The 27,958-nt window shown below is 39.7% G+C and overlaps 1 pseudogene; it reads left to right on the top strand.

Annotated features, from left to right (window-relative positions):
- The window catches only part of LOC143640228 (chromodomain-helicase-DNA-binding protein 1-like), a 38,328-nt pseudogene extending 12,006 nt beyond the window's left edge, over positions 1 to 26,322 (top strand).
- The last annotated feature ends 1,636 nt before the right edge of the window (positions 26,323 to 27,958 follow it).

Raw genomic sequence — 27,958 nt, 5'->3', positions numbered from 1 at the left:
GCCCCAGTCCCTGGACCGTGTTTTTAAGAGAAGCTTCTCTAAGTATGTAGAAGCACTGAAATGTCACCTTATTCAGCAGAAACACATTTTTATATTTCAGTCTGGTCTGAATGCATTTCTGGGTGGATTTAAGAGCCTTAGTAATAAAGGGACATTTATAATATTGACTCATAGCAAGAATCCCAACAACATAGTTGTTTCTTTTAGTATGTTTGTTAATGTTATATTTCTCCATTGCTATATTTTACATTCTGAAAATAGGCAATGTGATAAAATCTGCACTCAAGAGGTTTATGAAGGCCATTTTTAAGTTGTTGTTATCACCATGAAATATTGAAATCTTTTGGACAACAGGCAGTAGGCTTGTGAAATCTTGGATCGAGATGATCAGGAGTTCCCTTGTTGGACTCTCCATTCTTGTGTTGGAATTCCCTCTACTTTCGTTTCTGGGAAACAGTCTTTAATTTCCTTTGATGAGTGATTCCATCCACTTTCACTCATTGAACCAAAATCCACTTCACTTAGTCTTTTGCGTTAAATAAGCATTTTTAGATGTTTGTGTATATACATATCTGTGTCTAGTCCTTCCAAAGGAATCAGACCTAGTCTGTTTTGAGTGGAACTATATTATGGACGCTCACCACCTATGTCATAACCACCGTCCAACCTCATGGGGACCCTGTCTCCTTATAATCCTAAATATATTCCCTGCTTATTCTGCCCAGTGCTCTCCTTGCACTTCCTGCCCTCTCTTTGGATCCCCAGTTCAGTCTTCTCCTACTCCACTCTCGTTAGCTGAGTGTCTGTCTCTGGCTCTCTTCCTCTCAATTTTCTCTGTAGCCTAAGGAGGAAGGCTTCCTTTGTTGTTGTTTTTCTGCAAATATTTATTGAATAGTTATTGATCCAGATGAGGCCATAGGGATAGAGAAGATTAAGACATTGACCTTGACTTTCAGGGGTGTGTAGTCTTGTAGCAGATGCAGACATACAGAAACAAAGGCAAAGGGTGGCATGTACTCACCAGTAGGTAGAGTGCCAGTGTGCTTATTAACCTGCCCACCGCCTATACTGTGAGCCTCTGTGATCATATTTCCCACATTTAATTCCTTCCATCAAAAATTCCTCTTACACTGCTTGTGGGATACAAGAACTGTGCAAACTTATTTATTAAATGATTTAAATAAGAGGGAAAAATGAGAGATGCTTAAAAAAGAGTTGAGTAAAAGTGAGGAAGAAGATGATATTATTAACATCTAGTACTTACTGAGATTCACTGCTATAGTTTGGATCCTATATATCTCCCAAAGGCTCATATGTTAAAGTCTTGGTCCCCAGCATGAAACTGGTGAAAGTGTGTGGAACCTTTGAAAGGTGAGCCCTCATGGGATGTCTTCTGGTCATTCATTGAGGGTGTGTCCTTGGAATGGGTAGCAGGGATCCAGCCTCTTCCTCTTCTTTGCTCTCTATGTCCCAGCCTTGAGATAGCTGGCTTCCTCTGCCATGCCCTTCTGCCATGATGTGCTTAACAGCAAGGGGGCCAGCTGATGGTGGACTGACCCTCCAAATTTGTGAGCCAGAGTAAAACTTTTCTCTTTATAAACTCATTATCTCAGCTACTTGTCACAGTAGCAGAAAGCTGACCAACACATTCATTATGGGTTAATTATCTTTCTTTATATTAGTTTTTTTATTTATATATGACAGCAGAATGCATTGCAATTTATATAACATATATAGAGCATGTTTTTTTTTCATATCTCTGGTTGTTTACACAGTATATTCACACCATTCATGTCTTCATATGTGTACTTTGGATAATAGTGTTCATCACATTCTATCATCATTTCTAACCCCATGCCCCCTCCCTTCCCCTCCCATCCCTCTGCCCTATCTAGAGTTCGTCTATTCCTCCAATGCTCTCCCTTCCTACCCCACTAAGAATCAGCCTCCTTATATCAAAGAAAACATTCAGCATTTGGATTTTTGGGATTGGCTAACTTCACTTAGCATTATTCTCCAGCTCCATCCATTTATCTGCAAATGCCATGATTTTATTCTCTTTTATTGCTGAGTAATATTTCATTGTGTATGTTTGCCATATTTTTTAATCCATTCATCTACTGAAGGACATCTAGGTTGGCTCCACAGTTTATTGTGAATTGTGCTGCTATAAACATTGATGTGGCTGTGTTCCTGTAGTATGCTGTTTTTAAGTCCTTTGAGTATAGACTGAGGTGTGGGATAGCTGGGTCGGATGGTAGTTCCATTCCCAGCTTTCCAAGGAATCTCCATACTGCTTTCCATATTGGCTACACCAATTGCAGTCCCACCAGCAGTGTACCTTTTCCCCCACATCCTCGCCAGCACTTATTGTTGTTTGTATCCATAATAGCTGCCATTCTGATTGGAGTGAGATGAAATCTTAGAGTACTTTTGGTTTTTATGTCTCTAATTGCTAGCGATGATGAACATTTTTTTCATATATTTGTTGACTGATTGTATATCATCTTCTGAGAAGTGTCTGTTCAGTTCCTTGGCCTATTTATTGATTGGGTTGGTTATCTATTTATTTATTTTAGTGTTTAGCTTTTTGAGTTCTTTATATACCCTAAGGATTAGTGCTCTGTCTAATATGTGAGGGGTAAAGATTTGCTCCCAAGATGTACACTCTCACAAATTGTTTCTTTTGCTGAGAAGAAACTTTTTAGTTTGAATCTGCCCCATTTATTGATTCTTGATTTTAATTCTGGCACCAAAGGAGTCTTATTAAGGAAGTTAGGGCCTACTTTTTCTTCTATTAGATCAGGGTCTCTGGTTTTATTCCCAGGTCCTTGATCCATTTTGACTCGAGTTTTGTGCACGGTGAGAGATAGGGGTTTATTTCATTTTGCACGTGGATTTTCAGTTTTACCAGCACCATTTGTTGAAGAGTTTATCTTTTCTCCAGTTTGTGTTTTTGGCACCTTTGTCTAATATCAGATAATTGCAATTTTGTGGCTTAGTCTCTGTGCCCTCTATTCTGGTCTACCAGTCTGTTTTGGTGCCAATACCATGTTGTTTTGTTACTATTGCTCTGTAGTATAGTTTAAGGTCTGGTATAGTGATGCCCCCTGCTTCACTCTTCCTGCTAAGGATTGCTTTAGCTATTCTGGGTCTCTTATCTTAGCAGATGAATTTCATGATTGCTTTTTTGTTTCTATGAGGAATGCCATTGGGATTTTGATTGGAATTGCATTAAATCTGTATACTGATTTTGGTAGTATGGTCATTTTGATAAAATATTAATTCTGCCTATCCTAGAGTAAGGTAGATCTTTCCATCTTCTAAGGCTTTCTTTGATTTCTTTCTTTAGGGTTCTATAATTTTCTTTATACAGATCTTTTACCTCTTTCCTTAAGTGGATTCCCAAGTTTTTTTGTGTGTGTTCTGGGGTTTTTGTTTTGTTTTGCTTTTGTTTTATTTTTGTTGTTCAGGTTTTGAGGTTATTGTGAATGAGATAGTTTTTCTCATTTCTTTCCAGAGGCTTTGTCACTGATATACAGAAATGCTTTTGACTTATGGGTGTTGATTTTGTATCCTGCTACATTCATTTATTTACTAGTTCTGGAAGTTTTTTGGTGGAACTTTTAGGGTCTTCTAGGTGTTGAATCGTATCATCATCAAATAATGCCAATTTGAGTTGTTTTCCTATATGTATCCCTTTTGTTTTTTTTCGTCTAATTGCTCTGGCCAGTGTTTCATGTACTGTGTTAAATAGAAGTGGTAAAAGGGGGCATCCCTGTCTTGTTCCAGCTTTTAGAGGGAATGCCTTCAATTTTTCTTCATTTAGAATGATGTTGGCCTGGGGCTTAGCGTAGAGAGCCTTTATGATTTTGAGATATGTTCCTGTTATCTTTAGTTTTTCTAGTGTTTTGAACATGAAGGAGTGCTGTATTTTGTCATATGCTTTTTCTGCACCTATTGAGATGATCATATGATTCTTATCTTTAAGTCTATTGATGTGATGACTTACATTTATTGATTTCTGTTATGTTGAACCAACCTTGCATCCCTGGGATGAATCCCACTTGATCATGGTGCACAATCTTTTTGATGTTTTTGTATTCCATTTGCCAGAATTTTATGAGAATTTTTGTATCTTGTTCATTAGAGATACTCGTCTGAAGTTTTCTTTTTTTGATATGTCTTTGCTTGGTTTTGGAATCAGGGTGATATTGGCCTCATAAAATGAGTTTGGAAGTGCTCCCTCTTTTTCTGTTTCCTGAAATAAATTAAGAGTATTGGTATTAGTTCTTCTTTAAAGGTCTTGTAGAACTTGGCTGTGTATCCATCCAGTCCTTGGCTTTTCTTGGTTGGTAGACTTCTGATAGTATCTTCTATTTCGTCATTTGAAAATTTTTTTTTAAAGAGAGAGGGAGAGAATTTTAATATTTTTCAGTTCTCGGCAGACACAACATCTTTGTTTGTATATGGTGCTGAGGATCGAACCCGGGCCACATGCAAGCCAGGCGAGCGCGATACCACTTGAGCCACATCTCCAGCCCATCATCATTTGAAATTGATCTGTTTAAATTGTGTATTTCATCCTGACTCAATTTAGGCAAATCATATGACTCTAGAAATTTGTTGATGCCTTTGAGGTTTTCTATTTTATTGGAGTACAAGTTTTCAACATCATTTCTGATTATCTTCCTGTATGTCTGTAGTGTCTGTCGTGGTATTGGAAAGAAGGCTTCCTTTTTGTAGGCCAGCCTTTACACAGACGTTTGTTTTAATTTTTCAAGTATTATCCTTCCTTACCCACTTTTTTGTTTGACACACTTAGTTTTACAAGTGCAAAAATAATGCAGTGGGATTCCATAATGTTTACCAATAAAATTAAAAACTTAAAAGTCTTAAAACGCCCACTTTATTATCTTTTGCATGATTTTCACATTTTTAAAAGGATATTCAATATTTATACCTTTTTCATTATTGTATTTTGCAGCTACTATTTATCATTTTATCACCTATTATTAGATAGTTTATTTTCGTTTTTTGCTATTTTAAGTTAATGCATCTAGAATATCATCCAATCTTTTTCCATATTTTGGATTTTTTAACAGCTTTCCACCAGTAGCATCTGTTAAAAATATGATTCTAGGACTGAAACTTCTTGAGAAATTGCTCTCATGACATATTATACTATAAACATCCTGTGGCAGCAGCCTCCAGTGACCTCCACGTTAACAAGTCCAGTGGCTACATCATCGTGGACATCTCCGTGATCCTGTTCACCACTCTCCCATTTTAAAGTCCTACTCCTTTAGCTGTGACATCACTGTCTCTTGATTTTTCTTATGGGTTTGAATATCTGCTCTGCCCTTATGATCTTGACCTAGTTACCTAGCCTTTCAGAGTTTTAGTGTCCTTGTTGGCACAATTATGGTTACTTGTCTTATTCTTTGGATTAAATTGCACATAAAGCCACAAGCGCAATGTCTGGTACATAGTACAATATGATAAATGTATCCTTTCATTTCTGTCTCTGGCTCCTTTCTGCATAGATCTTTCTCATCTGAGGGGAAAACAAAGCACATGGTAGTAACCTTTCAAGATAGGAAGGTCAGGATGCCAGGTATGCTTCTAACAGAGTGGGCTGTTAGTCTTTCTAACACGTCATAATTGTATAGTAAGATGTGGTTGTGAAATATGTTTGAGCTACACGAAACTGAAAGTTTGTATTTTCTCTCATAGCTTCTCCTGGAGTTTTCTTGTTGTGGATGAAGCCCACATATTGAAAAGCCAAAGCTCTCTGCTGCATAAGACACTCTCAGAGGTAAACTCAAAGGATAGTCTTCGTTTTTACACACACCCCTTCCTTTTTTAATAGACTTTATTTTTTAGAGTAAGTTAGGTTTACAACAAAATTGAATAGAAGGTACAGAGAGTTCCCATATATCCCCTGCCCCTTTACAAGCCTAGCTTCCCCCATTCTCAGCCTCTCCCTGAAGAGAGATGTTAAAACTAATGAACCTACGTTGGCACCTCAGTGTCACCAGAGTCCGTAATGCTGGATTCACTCGCTGTTGCGTGTCCTGTGAGTTGGAACAACAGGCGATGGCATGTTTCCACCTTATAGTATCATGCAGAGTGGGTTTCCTGGCTCAGAAATCCTATATCCATCTGTCCACCATTCCTTCTCCCCTCTAACTCCCCTTTAAAACCACTTAGACTAGTCTATACAGAGCCAACTAAATGGAAACATTATGATTATTATTATTTGTTCTAATTTGTAATATATGACAGCAGAATGCATTACAATTCACATTACCCATATAGAGCACAGTTGTTCCTATCTCTGGTTGTACACAAAGTAGAGTCACACCATTCGTGTCATCATACGAGTACTTCGGATAATGATGTCCATCTCATAAATTAAAACTTTTGTAGTCAGACTTCTGCAGAGCTAAATAAACCTGTTTTGGAGGGCAATGACAAAAGTAGTATTTAATATGGCTAATTACTATTCCTTTCTCTTGTTATCAAATGAGTCAGACCCTACCCCAATAAAATGCATTTTATTTTTGGAGATGTTTCAACTCTCTTTTGAGTGCTTTTAATTTTTCTCTTTTTTTTTTTTTTTTTTTTTTTTTTTTACAAATAAAGATCTTATACTCCTGTCTGCAGTTGCAGATGCATTGGATATACCTTACGCCTCCCCCAATTTACCTATTTAGAAACTTACCGTTCACATGGAGTCATGAAGAGACCAATTTCTTACAGCATATTGCCTTCAGTCTCTCATCTGTTGTATTTTTAGTATTATACACTTGATTGCATTCCCTTCTCTTGATCTCTTGTATCATTTGGCAAAGTAGATGAGAAAGATCATTGTGGCCTGGAGCTGCCCTTGTTTCTGAGAAGCCAATGAAATGTGAAGTACCTTCTCCTTGTTGACCTGAAAGTTTGCTCATTCATGAGACCACACTTGTTAATTTCTGAGATAATCAAAATTTGGTCCTCATCCTATAATAAATCACTTAAATTTAGAGGAAAATCTTAGACATGGATTATGTATTTAATATTTATTGGCCTAAAAGTTGCAGTGTTTAGAGTTTTTACTGAAGATATAATCATTTTTATTAGTTTCAAATATTGTTATCCCCTGCCTGGTAGGGCATCCTCTATCTCTGCTGTCCTCTTTGCCTTCTTTTTAGGGACCCTTGATTATGAGTCCTTCCCAAGAGTTGGTACTCTATATTTAAAATAATACACATGCATAGGATGTGACTTTTCCACATTACTTAATTCTGCTGGTGTAAGTTCTTGTTATGTCAGCTCAGAGGTTGACCTTGCTTGGCCTGATATCTGTTGTCGCTGTTTTTCTTCCTTCATTAGTCTCTTCTCCTCCGTGTTCTTATCTGTTTCTCAGTGTTTTTCCTTTTTCTTTTGGAAATGCTGGGGATTGACCCAGGGCTTCATGCATGCTAGGCAAACGTTCTGCTGGTGACCCACATTCCCAGCCCTGTTTCTCAAAAATTTACAGAATCCCTTTTTATATTGGACTGTCCATGGCTTACTATCCAGAAACATCTAGAAATTTTGATATCTTGACTCAGATATATTGCAAAGTTTATGAACAGACATTGTGTCAGTGTAAATCTTGCTGCTTGCTTGTAGCATTGAGGCCTGATACTATAAATAACTCTGGCTTCTCTAACTCTTTGAATGAATGTGTTTACCGAGATACTCCTGTTAATTCCCCCATGTAGGTCATAACATTTTTGACTCCTCAGATAGATTGCATTTAGTAACCCTAGTGAATACTCATGTAATACAACGCGATGTCACTTACATGCTGTACTTGTTTTAAGGAGTCTTTGCCAAGTACCATTATGAGCTGTTTAAAAGTTTAACAGAACTTTAATCAAGTGCACATTAGAACTTTTTTTTAAGGGAGGAGGGGCATTAGGAACATAGATTTTGAAGGACATCTTCCATAATATTCTGACTGCTGCCTGTATCTTGAGAATCGCTTTTATACACACCTAAGCCTATTTCTTGATTCCTTATCTAGAGTGAGAGCCTTAGAATTTCCTTTGTGGATCTTCTTGATCTCTGGCATCTTCCTTTCCCTCAGTTTCCTAAAGAGTGAGTTTGTTTCTTAGATAAATATTTATTAGACTTTTTGGATGTGCCAGGCTCTGCAGGTGGTATTAAGCAAATAATTACAAAATGCCTTGAATAGGTGAGACTGAAGGGCCTACTGCATTAGAAAGAGCTTGGGCTCTCTTGCTGTGGGCTACCTATTGGGTTTTCTACTCAAGAACTTTGCCCTGACTCAGGGCACACAATTAGGATTGGGCTCTCTGCTTTCCAGGTGTGGAGCCAGAGCCTTTTGAAGTTGGAGACCACCTGATTGAGGCTAGCAGGGAAATTTCACCTGCTGGATAAGCTGCTGGCATTCCTGCATTCCAGGTTGGAATAGGTTGACATGTACTGCTCTAGGGAGTGACTGGTTCAAACCTGAATAATGAGGAACTTACTGATTCTTGAGACTGATTCAAGTTCCCTTTTTTTTAGAAGCCTGGAATTCAAGGCCTACTTTCTCTGCAACTGTACACCCACCCCCCATTCCATCTCATCCAACCCTACTCCTCCACCTTTATCCTTTCTTTCCTGAATTCCTACAGCATTTAGGATCCCAGTCCAGGACTTGGCAAGCCCTTCCTTACTCTGCTACCTTGTTGATCAGTGTGTGTTCACCTCATCGGTCCAACTATGTTGGTTGCATCCACAAGGACGAGTCAACATTGAGCATTTCTTTTTTGAAGAATAAGATAGTTTTAATGTGTCTTTCCATAGAATGTCGATTATATAGAAAAACAGAGCAGAGAAATCTGGCAGAAAACATCTTAATTAAATGAAAAAAAGTTAACATAATCAGGCTGTCTAGAGATATAGCTGTGTGGTGGAACAGACACACTAAGGAGGCCCTGGTTCCATCTAAAAGTAAGACAGCAAGGTGACTCACACCTGTAGTCCCAGTTGACTCTGAAGGATGAGGCAAAATGATCACCAAGTGTGAGGCCAGCCTCAGCAATTTAGCCAGTCCCTGTCTCAAAATAATAATAAGTAGGTTTAGACATAGCTCAGTGGTAGAGAGCACTCCTGGAGCATTTCTATTAAAATTGCCTGCTGCTTCCTTGAGTTGAACTGACACATAATAAAGGTTGAGTAAACATTGGGTCTTGTTAATCTTTGGGATTTGATTTAAACTCAAGGCGTAGTTGGGGAATACTCTTTCCCAGAAATGCAAGTTGGGTATCAGAAGATGACATTTGGTTAGTGTTAGACAGCCTGGTATCCAGCATGTACATCTTCATCACCACAGGAAAGGGGGAGTCTAGGAAAAGACCAGAGACTCAAGAATTTCAGAATTGTGCCTTTAGGATGAATGCCCCAGGTGTGGCCTGAACTAATCTAAAACTTCAGATTTTTCAAAATTGCCCAGTCTTTTGCAAATTAAATAATTGCATGTCTTGGGGCTGGCATTGTGGCTCAGTGGTCGAATGCTTGCCTAGCTAGCACATGCGAGGCCCTGGGTCCAATCCTCAGCACCACACAAAAATAAATAAATAGCTCAGTGACTAAGCACTCGCCTCACGGTGAGGCAGAAGATTAGATCTTCAGCACCACATACAAGAATATAAATAAATAAAACAAAGTTATTGTGTCCATCTACAACTAAAGAAATTGAAAAAAATAAAATAAAGGTATTGTGTTCAACTATGACTAACACGTAAATATAAAAAATTGTTAAAAATTATAATTACACGTCTTACTGTATTTTATGGCCTTTGACGTATCTACCATAAGTGTGTGTGTTAGAGATGGAGAAGAACCTATAGATACCTTTCGTCCAAGTTTTTAATGACCTCGAAAGGTCATGCCCAATGTCATATAGGTAATAAGTGGCAGAGAGAGATAAGAATTGAGGTACTCACCTTCAAACTCAGTGCTTTTCCCAACAATTTGGGGCTAGAGTCTGGCCAATGTTCTCCCCAACTCTTGGTCTTACTCTCCTGGCAGCCTTAAGGTAAGTTTAGTTTCTTAAAAAGAATGTTGTTTTAACAGCATTGTCCTTATTTGTTCAGGCAAATTTAAAACAATGTCTGATAAGAAGGGCAGTCACCTTGACTTTGTTCCTTTTACATTATTTTGAATTTTCCTTTCCTTTCTTCACTCTCTATATGTAAGTTTCTTGTGTACCATGGGGGATTGCTTCTCTAACATGCTTCTCGACTTTTCTAGATGGTAATGACTTGTACCACCAAGTGGGAATAGCAGTAGATAGCCTTCCGTAGCTCTTCAGGATCTTGGGGAACGGGTGCACACATATTTGAACTTTGCCTTTACTCTTCACATGTGTATTTATTTTTCTATTGAAATGAAACTTCTGTTTTCATTGAGTGAAGTGTAATATTCCAGAAAGAGGCTCCTTGGTTACGCCAGGGCTTCCACACTCCCTGGTGAATTGACAGGTGCCCTGGGACTGCTCTGAGGGATGCCGCTACATGTGGAGGCACTTTGTTTTCTTGTATAAAGTATTCAGTGTTTCTGAGAAAGTTACAGGACATTGATATTTTTACTTTAGCATTTCCCTTATGTGTAAAGTTGTCCTCTTTGGTAGATTTTGCCTGAGGGTCACTCCCCCTAAACACTACTAGAGTTGGCAGTTTCTCCTTTTCTTCTTCTTGCCAGGGGCCATCGCATCTTACTCTTCTCTCAGATGACCCAGATGTTGGATATTCTCCAGGACTATATGGACTACAAAGGTGACTCCCCTTGGCCACTACATCATCTGAGAATCATAAGGGGTGTGGGAAGGTTACCGAGGAAAAGGTTAAAGACAAGAAGGTGAAAAGGCTGAGGAGAGTGGACAGTGGTGTGTGAAGCAAGGATCCACAGCAGGGTAGAGACGCATGGGCAGAAGTAACACCCACATTCTCACCAGGTGATACAGGTGATGGGTATGGAGCAGACGTGAAAATGTTGAGTGGCTTCAAAAATGTGTGAGTCGAGTTTCAGTGACAAACACTTGCAGCGTCTCTCGACAGTTCAGCAGTTATGTACTTATTCAGGATTAGTAAGAAAATGAAGATTGATAGTATGGAGATCCCACAAATCAAGCAGGGGGAGGGTAAGAGCAATTATTTCTGTGACAGTAGGGAATGTAGGCAGTTACTTGAGAACTCTGCTTAATATATAATAAAATTGATGTGGGATAATGGGACAAAGCTTGAACAGAGGTTGATTTTTGAGCCTGTGGGAGATTATCAGCCTCAGAAATAACTGTTTTAAAGTTTAGTTGAGAGTGGTCTCTCAGATCTACTTGATGCCCCCCAAGTACTGCAGTAACTGGACACTTCAGCTACTGGCACATTGAGGAATCTCGAGTGCCAAAACATGACTTGAGATTGCAATTTCCCTTCCTGACCTGATGCGTGGTGACAAGTGGAGAGCCCTAGAGCTTCACTGAAAAGCAGGTGCTGGGTCATCAGGCAGGCTCCCAAGTGCTTGTCTTACTGCTTGCCTAAGTCAGGATTGTGTCTCAGCAGGCACCAACTGCCAGCATGTGGATATTTAGGGTGGCCTGGGAAGAGTCAAAACCAAATATTAACTCTGCAAATGCCAAAGACTTTGGCTGCCTGTGTTTTTAAAACCCAGGCTAGTGTGTTATGGTGATTTTTTTTTGTGAAGTGATGAATTGTTTCCCTAAATTTAGATCTTTCAGACTGGGGTTGTGGCTCAGTGGTAGAGCCCTTACCTGGCATGTGAGAGGCACTGGTTTGAATCCTCAGTACCACATAAAATAAGAAACAAGATCAAGTTATCAAACAGTTGAGATCTTTCCCTTGGGCTTTATTGAAAGTAGGGCAGGCTTGGGTTGGAAAGGACAAATAGGCATTGGCTTAGGAATGACTCAATTATTTTATTTCCTAAGAGTCCTTGCAAAGAGTAAGGACCTGTGTGTGGTTGTTGTCTTCTCTGTGTAAAGGCTACAGCTATGAGCATGTGGACGGTTCTGTGAGAAGCGAAGAGAGACACCTGGCCATCAAGAACTTTGGACAGCAGCCCATCTTTATTTTTCTCCTGAGCACCAGGGCAGGTAAGCCCAGGGGTGTTGAGGAAGCAGACAGGCATCCCACCACTGGTACGTTTTCCCCTCATTCTCTGAAAGGTGAGGTTCTTACCAAGGAGTATTGAAAAGGAGAGAATCGAGGCACTTACGTGGCCTAGTACTGGACTTCTCGTGTGGAGCTCTTTTCTGTTCAACCTGTAAAGCTGTCATCGTGAGAAGTGAGGCTGAAACCTGGGCCTGTTGGAAAGTAATTCTAATCCACTTAGACCACTGACCGGGAATGTCCTGTTTTGTTTTGTTTTTAATTTTAGGGAAAGTTTTATTCACATTCATTTATTCTCCTTCCCAACCATGAATTTGGAAAATAAGATAATCTCTTTTCTAGTTTCCCTTCCTCCAGGAGTACCTCTGGAAGAGTGTTATAAAGTTTAATAAAGATTTGTTGTTTAAAATGTGACTAGAGTGAAACTGACAGCTATTTATGATTATTATGGTATTGTCCATATGACTTAATCATAAATAAATGACACTTGTGGTGTTTTGCCAGTTGCTTTCATATAGTATTAAATAATTTGAAATTAGTTTGGGGAATTGGAATTTTTCTTACATTCTGAATCAAAAAGCCCTAAATTAATTTTGAATTCATAATCTAAGTTCATGATCTTATTTTTTTGATGGTAATCCTGATGGAATAGATATAGGAACACAAACAGGAATGGTGTCCTTGATGAAAGAGAGATTAATGTCCTTATGGAACAAAAGGTCACCCTTATGTAGAAAGCACTTAGTAAGTGCTTTGTACTATATGGGTCTATAAAAGAAGTGTTAGATATGATCCTTGAGTATCAGGAGATCATTTCTCCAGTGTGTGTCTTACCTCTCTCTTAAAGCCAATAATAAGATACAATCAGATTCCTTTGGTCCAGTCTCTTCCCAGGTCATATACCACACCCTGTCATTCAGTCCCGTTGTCTCATGATTAGTCTTAGGGGAAGCTCAAAGGATCTGGTCAAAGGCATGGTCAGTGTTGGGAGAGGAATTCCATTTATGCGTTTAAGATTTCATTTTTCATATTTAGAAAGCAAATGTTGGAAACATCTAAAATTAGTTAATCTCCTTGGAGGCCTTAGAGTAGATTATCTAGGAGCTGAAGCCATCCTGGACATTAGCCTTTTCCACACACTGACTGTCATACGTGCCGTCATGTTGCAGCTATAGATGTGCCGCATTTTCATTCAGTGTTTCCTTCCAGCTTTCCACGAGGTTGTTACCACATATTGCCGGCAGATGCCAGCGATAGCTTAGGAATATGTCCCAAACAACTAAATGCAGCTTAAAATATCATCTTTGGTGAACAAGGGCTGCACTAGCCACTATTAACTCAAGAGAAAGATAATTCTTATGGAACACAAATAGATTTTCGAATGAGATGACTGCCTCGATAGTTAGCATACAGTGGATAAAAAGGTTCTGGAGCCTGGCACAGTAGTGCATGCCTATAGTCCCAGCTACTCAGGAGGCTGAGGCAGGAGGATGGCTTGAGCCCAGGAATTCAAGGCTGGCCTGGGCAACACTGTGAGACCCTGTCTGTGTCCCAGGAGTAATGACCTCAGATTCTGGAATACGGGATGGAATCCTGACTGTTTCATCTTCTAGTGGTGCAACTTCAAATAAATCCCTGAATCTAGCTGTTTCCATTTCAGCATCTGCAAAATGAGAATAGTGCTAGCAAGGGCACAGGGTTGTTGTGAGGGTTAAAAGAGTCAACACATGTAAAGTGCTGTGAGCAGTGCTTGGCAGTAGTAAAGTAGAAGTGTAGCTCTTATTATTGGGTATAACTTAGCCTGTCTCCGTATTCAATCATTAGTATTTCTTTATTCCAACTTTGATTTTATAGGAAGACTTCAATGAGAATGTTCCTGCCTGGCTTGTCTTACATCCAGACGGGAGTTAGTAGTCCTTGTGGAAAGGAACCCTTCATTCAGTTCTTGGAACAAGCCCTTTTAGGCTTGTTTTAGCAATGAGCTCCAATGACCCTAGCTGGAGTGTGTTCTGTACAGTTTCCACATTAATCAAAGAGAAGCCTTTGGTTTGCTTCTTAAAATTCCTGAACCCAAAGTGCTCTTTTGGCCTTTTCCTGCACCATTGGAGAAAGACCAGAGAGTTGTTGCATTGAGTGTTCTTGTCTTGAACTGATTTTACGACATCTTCTTTGATCAGTGTGGAAACCAGTACAGGAAGACACTATCAGGTTTTCTCCAGTCAGAGTCAGGTATCATCTGCTCTTCTCATAGCTAGCGTCAGGTCCTCCTACCTTGTTGAAGCTGCAAGTGTGATCATGTGCATTTCGTACTGCCCACTGCAGACCTCTCATTGTTTTAAGATATATTTTTAGTTGTAGATGGGCACTGTTTTAGTCAGCTTTTTCACCTCTGTGACCAGAACCAACTGTGGAGGAGGAAAGTTTATTGGAGGGCTCATGGTTTCAGAGGTCTTAGTCCATAGAAGGCCGACTCCATTCCTTGGAGCTCCAGGGGAGGCAGCATCATGGCAGGAGAGTGTGACTGAGGGCAGCAGCTCACATCGTGATCAGAAAGCAGAGAGAGAGACTCCACTGTCCAGATACAAAATATATACCCCTTAGCCATGTGCCTGGTGAACCCCTTCCTCCAGCCACACCCACCTGCCCCAGTTACCACTCAGTTAATCCCATTAGGCATTCATTCACTGATTAGGTTAAAGCAATTTTCCAGTCATTTCTCCTCCAAACCTTCTTGCATTGTCTCACATGTGAGCTTTTGGAGGACACCACATCTAAACCATAACAGATGATACCTTTATTTCATTTATTTTTATGTGGTGATGAGGAAGGAACCCAGTGCCTCACGTGTTCTATCACTTGTGTTCTGTCACTGAGCTATAACTGCAGCCCCCAGACCTCTTATTTTTGGAGCTGTTTTCTGAAAGAACTTGTGTCCTTATTCACAGACTGAAGCAAAATCCAATCAAGGTTTTCAAACAAATATTAAATGGCTTCACGCAATTAACTTAAGCATTCTTTTCTTTTGCTTACCTCTCTTTCTGTTATAGTTGATAATTAAATTTTCCCAGTTCACACAATGAAAGGTGAGGTAGCACTTTGACCACTGTAGGGTGGTCAAAACCTGAATTTGGGGGCAGAAATGTCAGTTTGAAGGATGAAGCCAGTCAGTTGGACTGATTTCAGATTTTCAGGATGACCCAGTCCTCCCTTGTGTGTTTCTAGTTCCTTATTTGTGTGTTGCTGATCATGCTCCTTTTTTGTATGGTTTTTAGGTGGAGTTGGCATGAACTTAACAGTAGCAGATACTGTTATTTTTTTTGACAGTGATATTAATCCTCAAAATGACTTGCAGGCAGCTGCCAGAGCTCACTGAATTGGCCAGAACAAGTGAGTGAGTTAGACATTGGCACCTTTCTGCTCTGTTGGCTTGCAGCTGTGCATTGGGGAGAAAGGTGGACAGGGTAGTCCTGACAACAGTGCCACGTTGGAGTTGAGAGACCACTGGGTTTGAACCCCATTGTGCTGCTGGCTTGTAGAGTCATGTTGGGGGATCAGTGGTCACATGATCAGTTCAGACTCACTTTGTTGCACAGTTAAATTCCAAAATGATTAGAAAAAACTTAGAATTTATTTAGTTCATGTTTCTCATGATAGATCCTAATTCAGTTTAAAAATGAAGTTAAAGCCAGTGGGTGCACATGCCTGTAATCATTATCAGCATGGGAGACTCAAGCTGGAAGATCAAGTTTAAAGCCAACCTTGCAACTTACCTAAACCCTGTCTCAAAACTTTTTTTTAAGGCTAGGATATAACTTCATGGTAAAGCTCCCCTGGGTTGGGTTCCCAGTACCACAAAGAGGAAACAAAGTTGTGTTCAGCTACCCTTTGACTTGAGGTAACATGCCTGCCAGGGGTTATCCTGGCTACAGATGTAGGCCCAATAGTGGTCACTTCATCTTTCTTCCTCTTACTCTTTTGGGGAAAAGTTCAGAAAGAAGTTGAGGCCAGATTTCTCTAACAAATGCTCAGGTCCCAATGAGCAGTGTCCTTTTCATTGTTCCCTGAGTGTGGCATTTGGTTCTGCTTCCTTTTAGGTGTATCTTCCTGGCATGCTTTTTTCCCCAGCTTTGCAGACTCATAACACTGCTCTCATTTGACTCCCGTACAGGGCTGTGGAAGTGATCTGGCTGATTGGCCGAGACACCGTGGAAGAAATAGTTTATAGGAAAGCAGCCTCCAAACTGCAGCTCACCAACACGAACATAGAAAGAGGCCATTTTACTCTGGGAGCCCAGAAACCTTTGGCTGATACTGACCTCCAGGTAAAATGTGTTCTTTTTAGAGTCTCATGATTTATAACCAGCACTCTCTGTGGATGAGAATGCAAATAAAAAGGACCAGCATTAACCACTCATTGTTGCAAATTACACATTTTTTCATTGGCCTAATTCTCACCTTCTTAGTACCTAACTACATGCAAGGTACCATACTAGCTAAAACTGAGGGTGGCATTTAAAGGCAGAGAAAATAGAATAAAGAGAATGAGCTTTGAACCATCTAACTTGGATTGAAATTCACATCTTATCCCTTATTGGATATATGACTTTGAGCATGAAACTGAACATCATGGCTTAATCTTTTCATGGCTTCTAAAGATGAGTGTGCCACGAGTTACCTCAGAGAGAATTTGTTTTAAGTTCTTTTTTCTTCTTCCTTTTTTTTTAAATCCGTGATGATTAGTTCCATACCTCCTCCTTAATCCCAGACCCTTTGAGTAGTGACTTATAGTACTCATTCCATACTCAGAGATGAGTGAACAAGATTAGGAATTCAAAATTATGCCATAGGACATAGGGGTGAAAGCACTAGAGTTAATTTGCTTGAAGATGGAAAAATTAGATGGGAGTCAAATGCTGGCTTAGAATATTCTAGAGAGCTCTCTTTTGGTAGGAGGCCTTTGAGATAAAATTGAACCTATATTATAATATACCCCAGGTCCTTTTGAGGGATTAGATGCAGAGAGATCAACCCCTAGTATCTAGCATGATTCAGGCATGAAGAGAGTAATAAATGTCTGACAAAAGGTAGTAGCTGTGGGAAGGTCTGCTGTAGGAAACTGCAGAGAAATGACAGGAGTTGGCTCTTGTTTTGAGGCAGGCAGTGAGAGAGAGAGCAAGTTCAAAGATGGCTTTAAGCCTTTAAGCCTGAAAGATGATAGTAGAAAGTAGGAAGATAGGGATAGAAATTAGAAAGATGAAAATAATGTAGGCTTTAGTCAACAGAGTTTGCATTAAAAATCAATATAAATTATTGTTAGAGGGAGACTCAGAAGAGAAAGGAATTAGAAAAGTTTGCAAGAAAAACCAGGCCTTAAAAGGATCAGCTTATCAAACAAAAAATTCAAGAGGTATGTGAAAGGGGAAAAATTACACAGTATCACAAGCAGAATTATCAAATTCACAACTAGCCCATGCATGAGTTAAAAATGTCAATTTTCTCACATATGTATCTTTACACATCAGCATTGGAGACAGGGATGGTGCTGTTTTTGTTAGGGAGTCATTGACCTGCAGGAAAGGGTCACAGATTTGGGGGTACTAGAACCTGAGAGAAGAACCCTAGGTTTTGTTTGTTTGCTTGATTTTTGTTTATCTTAGAGAGTAACTGTGGAGTCTTTGGCCTTTTCTGTTTTGAGTCTTCTGCATGCTCATCTGTCATGGTGGCCGGGCAGGCTGTGCATTTTATTTTCACACTATTGAAGAGGCAATTTCAAATGGAAGGTGAAGGCTTGAGAGAGAGGTACGTGTACACTGTAGGTGTCTAAATACACTTCTTCACAGGACCTTTGGGGAGGAGCTCATCATGGGCTGTTGTGAAGGCACAGGCATCAGGAGTTAGAGGAGATGAATTCTCAGATGCTCGACGCTTCCCCAGTGGAGGGAGCTCCAGGCATTCAATCAGGGGTTTCCCTGTGACATTGGCTGCTAGCACATCATTGTGAAATGCACAGGCACAAACTTTGCCATGGGACCAGATCCTTGGGCCAGTACAAACTATTGGCTGTGGGAGAGGACCTTGGTGGGACTTCCTGCCCAGGCCATGGCAAGAAATCACATTCTGGTTCTGTCTTGATTCTTTCCTCGCCACCAGACTGTGAGTTATTTATGGTTGCCAAGAACAAGGGTGATAACTCACTGCCTTGTCTCAAAATACAGCAGGACATTTTTTAAGTTATTAAAAGAATCTAATAGTAAAAGACGTGGTTCTGGTTTGACAGATCTAAGCAGTATAGAGCAGTGAAGGCCTGAAAAAGGAAAGCAGGTTCCTTGTCTTACCAGGAGAACACAGCAGAAACAGAGAGCAGATAAAGATGCGGTGAGCACTTATTGAATGCTTACTGTGTGCTAAGCATGTGTGACGCACACTTTTTCCAGTTGTTTCAGAAGAAGAATAACAAAAAAATGAGATAGACGTCTTTATCTCCATCTTAAGAAATTTTCCAAACATCAGGTTCATGACTCTAATCCGAGCACTCTTTAACTTCCAACTACATGCTCTTAGTTGCTGTAATAAAGTGGTTTTCATTTAAAAAATGGGTAGTTCCTTAAAGACACTTTGTGAGTGAGCAGTAGCGAGGGAAGCCAGGAGACTTAGTCCAAGGAGTGGAAGGGGGAAGGGTCCCAGTATGGACTGAGCCTCATCATAAATACTTGGCTTTCTTCTGTTTTGGGTACTAAATGCCAAAGCCATTTGGCTTGGTTATAAATATAGGTACACCAAGGTTAAATATAAATATATCAGGTGTGGTTTTGCTTAGTTTTTGTCATAGTTTTCATCTCAGGTATTTTCAAGCTGAAGTTTCCAAATTACAGAATAGGCAATCTAGAGATAACTAACCAAATCTAAAAGGGCAGAATGAAAATGAAGTCCCATGATGTGGATCCCAATTGGTTCAGAATTCCTAAGAGAGAGTACTTAGGGAGGTGGAGAGTTGCAGGTAGCAAGTGAAGCCAGGTAACATATCTAAGAGTCTGGTTCCTGCAGCCGTAGGAAGTAGGCTGAGTCTGTCCCCTAGGGGGAGCAAGAGGGCAGGATGGGGAGTGCCCCAGGACTGTCCAGGGAGATTGAAATTGAGAAAGGCTTGGGGTCTGGTGATCAGGGTGGTCATGGTTTTGCCAAAGTGGGTACCGTAAAGCACTGTAGTAGCAAAGTGGCTTGGCAAGGACAGGTGGCAGCTCATGGTGAGATGAGGTGTTCAGTGGCACCTTCTCTTTAGGGTTAGTTTGGCAGTGGGAGAGGTAAGAAGGTAGCCAGCAGGGTCTCTGACTTCTCTCGACTACTGGAAGTGCCTGTAGAAAATGCTGGTGAGAGTGCTAGAGAAGATGCTGGGGATCATCTTATCTGCCCCCACTCCTCAAAAAAATTGGAGGCCAAAAAGTTTTTTTGGTATCATAAATAATTGTCAAAGTCAACATCTCTGATCATCATTCATCACCTCTCTGCTTATTCCTCATCCAACTCCAGAACAGCCTGGCAGGTGTCATTTGTGATGGAAGAGAAGAAAGTCCGTCAGGGGGTCATTTAGACACTTAGCGAGTCACACATCCTCACCTGTGTTATGAGAACTAACTGGATCTCTTGTTTTCTTCATTCAAGTTGAGTGAAATACTGAAATTCGGCTTGGATAAACTGCTCTCTTTTGAGGGGAGCACCCTGGAGGAGGTAGACCTGGAGTCCATCCTGGGAGAGACAGAAAATGGCCAGTGGGCCTCTGGTGCCCTGCCTGCAGCTGGAGGAGGGATCAGAGAGCAGGAGGAAGGAAGTGAGTTGGGCTTAGGTGAGCCAATGACTCCGTCACCTCAAGCTAGGGTGTGAGTGAGATGCGTCCCCATGGGAAGTCCTGTGTCCTGCCCCGGGGACCTCTCTTCCTACCCAGCCCTGTAGTCATCTGTGACATTCTTAAGGCTTCCTGGTCCAAGAACTGCCAGAGTAATCGTTGTTCCCTTGAAGCTGGACTTTGAATCCAAGGAATGATATTAATGTTTATGGTCCTGTCAGTCTCAAGGATTAAATTTGAACCTTTTCTCCCTTGACGCAGACATCTTCTTTGGAGTTTATTTGGTGAAACCTGCTATCTTTATGATGGTGCTTTGCACAGTGATTCCTTTTCTCAATAGTAGAATGTTTTTTAAATTGCAACTAATATTTATGGACATTTATTGTGTTCATCAACAGTACTTACTATGTCATGTGCTTTAGGTCTTTTAAGACCCATGAGGTGGGGGCTGGGGTCGTGGCTCAGCGGTAGAGCACTCACCTCGCATGTGCAAGGGCCTGGGTTCGATCCTCAGCACCACATAAAAACAGAAGTAAAATAAAGGCATTGTGTCCAACTTCAACTAAAAAAATAAATATTAAAAAAAAAGACCCATGAGGTGTAGGAGATCATTTTGTCTTCCTTTTTCTTTTTTCCCGAATTTTTTTTTTAAGTTGTAGATAGATAGCATGCCCTTATTTTATTTTTTTAATGTGGTGGTTAAGGATCGAGCCCAGTGCCTCACACATGCTGAGCAAGCACTCTGCCACTGAACTACAGCCTTAGCCCCAATATTTATCTTTTTGTCCATTTTCTGTTCTGAAATATTTGAATTTCAGACTTGAAAGGGGTTTTGTTTTGTTTTTTCTTTTTCTCATGATCATTTTTAAAATGTCTGTTCTCCTGTATCAGCAACTGGGAGTCAATATGGGATGGTGTGAGAGGGTTTTTACTGATCTTTTTTAAAATTTTTTTATTCATATATGACAGCAGAATGCATTATAATTCTTATTATACATATAGAGCACAATTTTTCATATCTCTGATTGTATACACAGTATATTCACACCCAGTTCGTGTATTCATACCTGTAATTTGGATAATAATTATCACATTCCACCATCATTAATAATCTCATGCCTCCTCCCTTCCCCTCCAACCCCTCTGCCCTATCTAGAGCTTGTTGTTACTCCCATCTCCCACTCTCTATCCCACTATGAATCAGCCTCCTTATATCAAAGAAAATATTCGGCATTTGGTTTTGGGGGATTGGCTAACTTAGCATTATCTTTTCTAACTCCATTCATTTACCTGAAAATGCCATGATTTTATTTTCTTTTATTGCTGAGTAATATTCCATTATGTGTGTGTGTGTGTGTATACATACACACACACACGCACACATACACCACAGTTTTTAATCCATTTATCTATTGAAGGGCATCTAAGTTGGTTCCACAGTTTAGCTATTGTGAATTGTGCTGCTATAAATATTGATGCAGCTGTGTCCTGTAGTATGCTGTTTTTAAGTCCTTTGGGTATAGATGGAGGAGAGGGACAGCTGGGTCAGATGGTGGTTCCATTCCCAATTTTCCAAGTAATCTCCATACTGCTTTCAATATTGGCTGCACCAATTTGCAGTCCTATCAGACTGCAACACTTAGAGTGGTTTTGATTTGCATCTCTCTAATTGCTAGTAATGATGAACATTTTTTCATGTATTTGTTGACTGATTGTATATTATCTTCTGAGAAGTGTCTGTTCAGGTCCTTGGCCCATTTATTGATTGGGTTATTTGTTTTTTTGGTGTTTAGCTTTTGAGGTTCTTTATATACCCTAGAGATTAGTGCTCTATCTGATGTGTGAGGGGTAAAGATTTGCTCCCAAGATGTAGGCTCTCTATTCACCTCACAGATTTGTTTCTTTTGCTGAGAAGAAACTTTTTAGTTTGAGTCCATCCCATTTATTGATTCTTGATTTTAATTCTGGCACCAAAAGAGTCTTATTAAGGAAGTTGGAGCCTAAGCCCACATGATGGAGATTAGGGTCTACTTTTTCTTCTATTAAACGCAGAGTCTCTGGTTTTATTCCTAGGTCCTTGATCCATTTTGAGTTGAGTTTTGTGCATGGTGAGAGATAGGGGTTTAATTTCATTTTGTTGCATATGGATTTCCAGTTCTCCCAGCACCATTTGTTGAAGATGCTATCTTTTCTCTAGTGCATGTTTTTGGTACCTTTTTCTAATATAAGATAATTGTAGTTTTGTGGGTTAGTCTCTGTGTCCTCTGTTCTGTACCATTGGTCTACCAGTCTGTTTTGGTGCCAATACCATGCTGTTTTTGTTACTATTGCTCTGTAGTATAGTTTAAGGTCTGGTATAGTGATGCCACCTGCTTCACTCTTCCTGCTGAGGATTGCTTTAGCTATTCTGGGTCTCTTATTTTTCCAGATGAATTTTGTGATTGTTTTTTCTATTTCTATGAGGAATATCATTGGGATTTTGGTTGGAATTGTATTAAATCTGTATAGCGCTTTTGGAAGTATGGTCATTTTGATAATATTAATTCTGCCTATCCAAGAGCAAGGTAGATCTTTCTATCTTCTAAGGTCTTTTTTGATTTCTTTCTTTAGGGTTCTGTAATTTTCATTATATAGATTTTTCACCCTTACTGACCTTCTTAATTCAAGAGTTCCTTCTAGCCTGGCACAGTGGTGCACACCTGTAATCCCGGTGACTCCAGAAGCTGAGGATCATGAGTTCAAATCCAGCCTCAGCAAAAGTGAGGCACTCAGTGGGAACCTGTCTCTATTAAATACAAAATAGGGCTGGGGTGTGGCTTGGTGGCTCATGCCCCTGAGTTCAATCCCCAGTACCTCCCTCCCCACCCCACCCCACCCCGCCCAAGAAAAAGAGTTCTTTCTCCCATCAATACAGAGAAGCACAATGGCTTCAGTAGGGTGCTTCCTTTACTGGTAGGGAAGGGGCTGGGCGAGGCTTTTGGTTTTGTCCTTCTGAATTTTCTCCCATTGCTTCTCTCTTTCTCCCTGCCATAGACTGTCGAAGGCTGTCTGCATTACCTGTTTATCACCCGAGAGCAGAGCGCCCCCAGATGTCTGACTGCATCTCCTTCCAGCCCTTCCTTTGAATTCCTAAGCAGCCACTGCTCTGAACTACCAATCTCAGATGTCCTCATTGCTCTCCCTTCCTGGGGTGACCTCATTCTGGAGGATGAACTTTATCTGTCTGGCACTGCTAGAGCTCCACTGTCCTGCTCCTGTGCAGATTCCGTCTGCCTCCCCAGACCAGTGAGGGCTTCAGAGCTCAGCTGGTTTGGGATGTTCATTCTCTGTTTACCTTCAAGTGGAAGTTTATAGTAGTTCCCGACTCCTAATTTTTTGGTAGGCTTAGATTAGGGGAGGTTTGATTATCCTTGTTGACTGGTGTGGTTTTTATGGAATATATGGAGAATTAAAAATCTAGGCAACTGGCATTATTTTACAGAACATAGTTCTTGGACTTTTCTTGTGTTTTATCTTAAAAATTTGTTATGATAGTATCACATTTATATTCTTCAAGAACTCTTTCTTGTTCTCAGCTTGTTGTTTTAGTCGTATCCTATTCCCATTTCAAGGATATAATATCCTCCCCGAGGACATTTATTGTAGCTTTTTAAAATATATCTCAGGGAGGATATTTATTATATCTTTTCAAAAAGTGTTACCCTGCCCACTGTATTATCTCTTTTTGCTCCATTTGCTTTTCCTTCTTCCTCTTCTTTTTAAAAATTTTGTTTTGGAGTCTCTTGTTCTTGTTAGCAGTTTACCTGAAACATCTGGTGTCCTGTCTGATCAGGGTGCTGGTGAAATGCCCCAAAGCTGACAGGCAGCTCTGTTGTGAACAGGTGGGTGGCCTTTGGGCCTCATGCCAACAGCACTGGTTAGCAAGCCAGCTTTTGCACTGGGGGAGCTTTTCAGACAGCCAGATTTGAAGATTTCACTGGACAACTCATCATATCCTTAGACGAGTCCTATACCATTACAGTGAAATTGTTGGTTTAAATTGGAAAGACAGGGAGCTGAGGGCTCATGGTGCTCCTGGTGTTTAGTGTGCGGATCCTCTCTGTTCCTCCATACTGTGGTGCCTGTGCTTGTGCGTCTGAGTTTTTGGAGGACTGAAAGGGTTCCTGCCGTCAGCCCCAGCTAGATACCAGTGTTTTGGTTCCACAGCTCTTCTGAATCTGTTGTTCTCTTCTTATCCACTTTTTATCTTCCAAAGAATTCGTGCACTCTTTCATCTACCATTGCCTCATATCTTTTTAGAAATCTGTGTATTGTCCTTTAGCTGTTTCAGGTGAGAGAAAAAATAGATATGTGTGTGGTAATATTTTTAAGTTGTATTTGATTACCTAAGTACCAAGTTTCCACCCTTTTCTATACTCATCTAGATTGACTTTATTTACTAGAACAAAATAAAATTACAGTGTTTTCAGAAAGATAATTATATATCTCAGTCTACCTACAAAAAATTACATTTTTGCAGACAGTTTAACTGTTGGATTCTCTAGTTGGATTAAAATTTGGAATGTTGTCTTCGATGACTGTCTTGATTCTCTTTGTGGTAGATGGTTCCTCTGGCAGGACCCACATGAGGGTCTAGACCTGTGGGCTCCAGCTGCCTCTTCAAAACAGAGTGAAGACATAAAGCATGGTTAAAAATAACAAAGGAATATGAAAGAGGAGTAGTTAGAGCAGCCCATTCACAATTAAGTATAAAGTAAGGTAGCTTTATCTTTAATGCCAAGTTTTTTAAAAAGCACAGTTATATGGTAACCTGAGAATTTCATGCAGTATGATACTACATAATGTTGATCATAATTGAAACTTCTTAGCCCTTTATGTTTTTTCTACTTGTTGATAGAGTGCCTCTTTGAGAGCCCCCTGCTGATTTAATTAGCAAATGCCAATTAGAATTATGGCTGGTTAGATTTGGGTACAAGTGTGAAGCAGTTGATCTCTTGAGAATGAAAATGTTTTGCTTTCATACTCTCTGGGGAAAACATACTTGTAGCTGATTTCATAATGCTGTGAAAATACATTATTTGGTAACATGTGCTATTACATACATTTTAGTTTTGACTTATTATTCTACCTGTCTGTGTTTACTAGTCTTGCCTGGTTATCACTTGATTCATGATCTTGGCAGACCACCTAGCCTCATTGGGCCTTAGTGTCTTCATCTGTAAAATGGTGCTATTAATGTCTGCTTTACTCTTTTACACAGCTGCAAAAATCAAATGTGATACTAGATGTGAAATTGCTCTGATAGCATAAAGTGCTACTTAAGAATATTCTATTGGCTGGGGGTGCCGCTCAGTGTTAGAGCTCTTGCCTAGCATTTGTGAGTCCCTGGGTTTGATCCCCAGCACTGCAAAAATTAAAGAAAGAAAAAAGATTATACTACTGTTCTTATTGTTTTTGCCATGATTATTTGCAAGCTTTTTTCTACTTTTCCATACACACTAATCTACTGAAAAGAACATATTGATCTTAGAATTAGAAAAACCTGCCATGTTCATTTTGTAGCAGAAAGAGTTGGAACCATTTAATCCCTGTGTGAGTCTCAGTTTCCCCTTTCATAAGTGGGGTTAGCTATAACATGATTGATGTAAAAAACATGAAGATGCTTTGTGAGATCTGTAAAGAATATTATAAATCCAAGGGATTATTTTTTTGTGATTTTTTTTTCATTTTTTCATAGAATTGAAAATTGTTCCTTTTAATATTATAGAAAAACGGAAAAAAGAGTATTAAAAGTGTGTTTGGGATTAAAAAGTAGAGATTTTATTAGCGGTTCTTAAAAGTCAGTGAGATTTACACTGGGAATAGTTGTGGAATGAATGAGTGATTTGAGACTCAGCAGGGTAGAGGGATCCAGCAGAGATTCCCATATCATCTTGGATAGACCCGAAAGGGTTTTAAGCCAATGCTCTGTCCTTTGAAAAGTGAACATGTGTAGAACCCAAACTTATCAGTGTAGTGCAACAGGAAATGGAATGCCTTCATCACAAGCTGGTCTTTGCCCTTCAGAGTAAGGGCTATTCTCTTATTCACCTAGTTATTGCTTTGAATAGCATTAACCTGTCTTTCAATGTCTTAACATTTCTCACTTTGTGTTTTATGTTCTTAGAAAGCCATATGTACTTATTCAAAGGTAAAGATTATTCTAAAGAGGCCAGTAAGGAAGACAGAAAATCATTTGAACAACTGGTGAATCTTCAGAAAACCCTTTTGGAGAAAACAAGTCAAGAAGGCCGGTTACTCCGAAATAAAGTCATTGTAAGAGCTGTTAATTTTTGTGAAATCATAATTCCAAAAAATTATATCTTAGGATGATTTGTTAAGAAATAAGTGTCTGTTAAAATATAGCAAATTAACTGAACCCTACATAAAAATATAGTATAAAAAACATTAACAAGCTGAGTATATTATACCATTTAATACAGGTAAAAGTAGGCCTGTCCCTCTTCTAGCCACCCTAAAGGGATCACCATGTTACATCAAAATACCATATCCTGCTGTTGATAATCATGACCCTGTTTCATTAAGAGATGATGGCAATCATAACCGATACATGTAATGTTCACAGTATTTTGTGCTTAAAATGTATTTTCTAAATGTTAGCTATCATTAAGATAATCATGCTAAAATACTGTATTAAAAGGAATTGTACATTTGTAGAAAGATTCGTGTTAAAATTATTTAAACTTTAAATGCCATCCTACGTTGTATGCTTTCAATCAAAGAAAAAAGTAAGCACCTTATTACTAATGAGATGAATCAAAATGACTAGCAGCCATGCTAGTGCTTTCCTGCATTTATTTTACACCTCAGTGCTTGTTTCACACACAAGCACACACACCCACACACCACACACATCAACAAACACACAAACGCATAAATAGAGCACATTTAACACTCAAATAAAGCTTTACCTACTAACTCATAACTAGGGTATTTTTTTTAATAAGTATTGTGTCTTGGTCTCTACTGGGGAAACATTGTTCAATGTGAGTTCTCTGGTTTGTTGTAGGGCAGTGAATGTTCACTTGTTGGCAATGATATAGAAATGGGGAGTAAGGGTTTAAAAGTTTTACAGTAGGTAGGCAGAGTCAGAGTATGGACTCTAAGAATAAGAAATTGGGGAATTTCCTCTTTGTTTCTTCATTTCAATCTCCTAATAATTCATGTATATTTTCCAAAAGTCTCCCAGAAAACAAGGACTAGGTCAATCCACATATCAGTGAACCATAGCAGAATGCGATTCTGAATTTCATACAAACAGTCATAAAATCAAAAAGACAGGTGCTGGGGTTTTGGCTCAGCACTAGAGTGCTGGCTTCACACTTTCAAAGGTCCTGAGTTGGATCCCCAACACCATATGTGAAAGGAATGAATGAACCAATGCATGAGTGTATGATGAATGAATTAAAGGTATAAGGAGGAGGAGAAATAGAAGAAGATGATGAGTAATTTGACAGAAGGGATAAAGGGGAGGAGAGTGAGTTTAAAGTGTGGTTCAGAATTCCCAAGCGTTAAATTACAGCAGATGGGATAGAGAGAGAAGATGGGAGGGCAGGAGAGGGGCGATAGTAGAGGCTAGAAAAGGTAGCAGAATACAACAGTTACTAATATGGCATTTTGTAAAAATGTGGATGTGTAAACAATGTGATTGTGCAATCTGTATATGGGGTGAAAATGGGAGTTCATAACTCACTTGAATCTAATGTAGGAAATATGGTATCTCAAGAGCTATGTAATGTTTTAAGCAACCAATATAAACAAGAGGTCTTCATTTTTCTTTGTAGTTGAGATCTCCTGTTTCCCTGACATGTTTAGTTGTGTTCTCTCCTTTAGTCCTCCCATGCTCTAGTTATTCTGATATGGAAAAACTGGCTGAAATGCCCAACCAGTC

This window comes from Callospermophilus lateralis, unplaced genomic scaffold, assembly GCF_048772815.1.
Source record: "Callospermophilus lateralis isolate mCalLat2 unplaced genomic scaffold, mCalLat2.hap1 Scaffold_139, whole genome shotgun sequence".
In the NCBI taxonomy this organism is placed as follows: Eukaryota; Metazoa; Chordata; class Mammalia; order Rodentia; family Sciuridae; genus Callospermophilus; species Callospermophilus lateralis.
The sequence above is the reverse complement of the archived record's forward strand: the minus strand, read 5'-3'. Positions and strand labels throughout refer to the sequence as shown.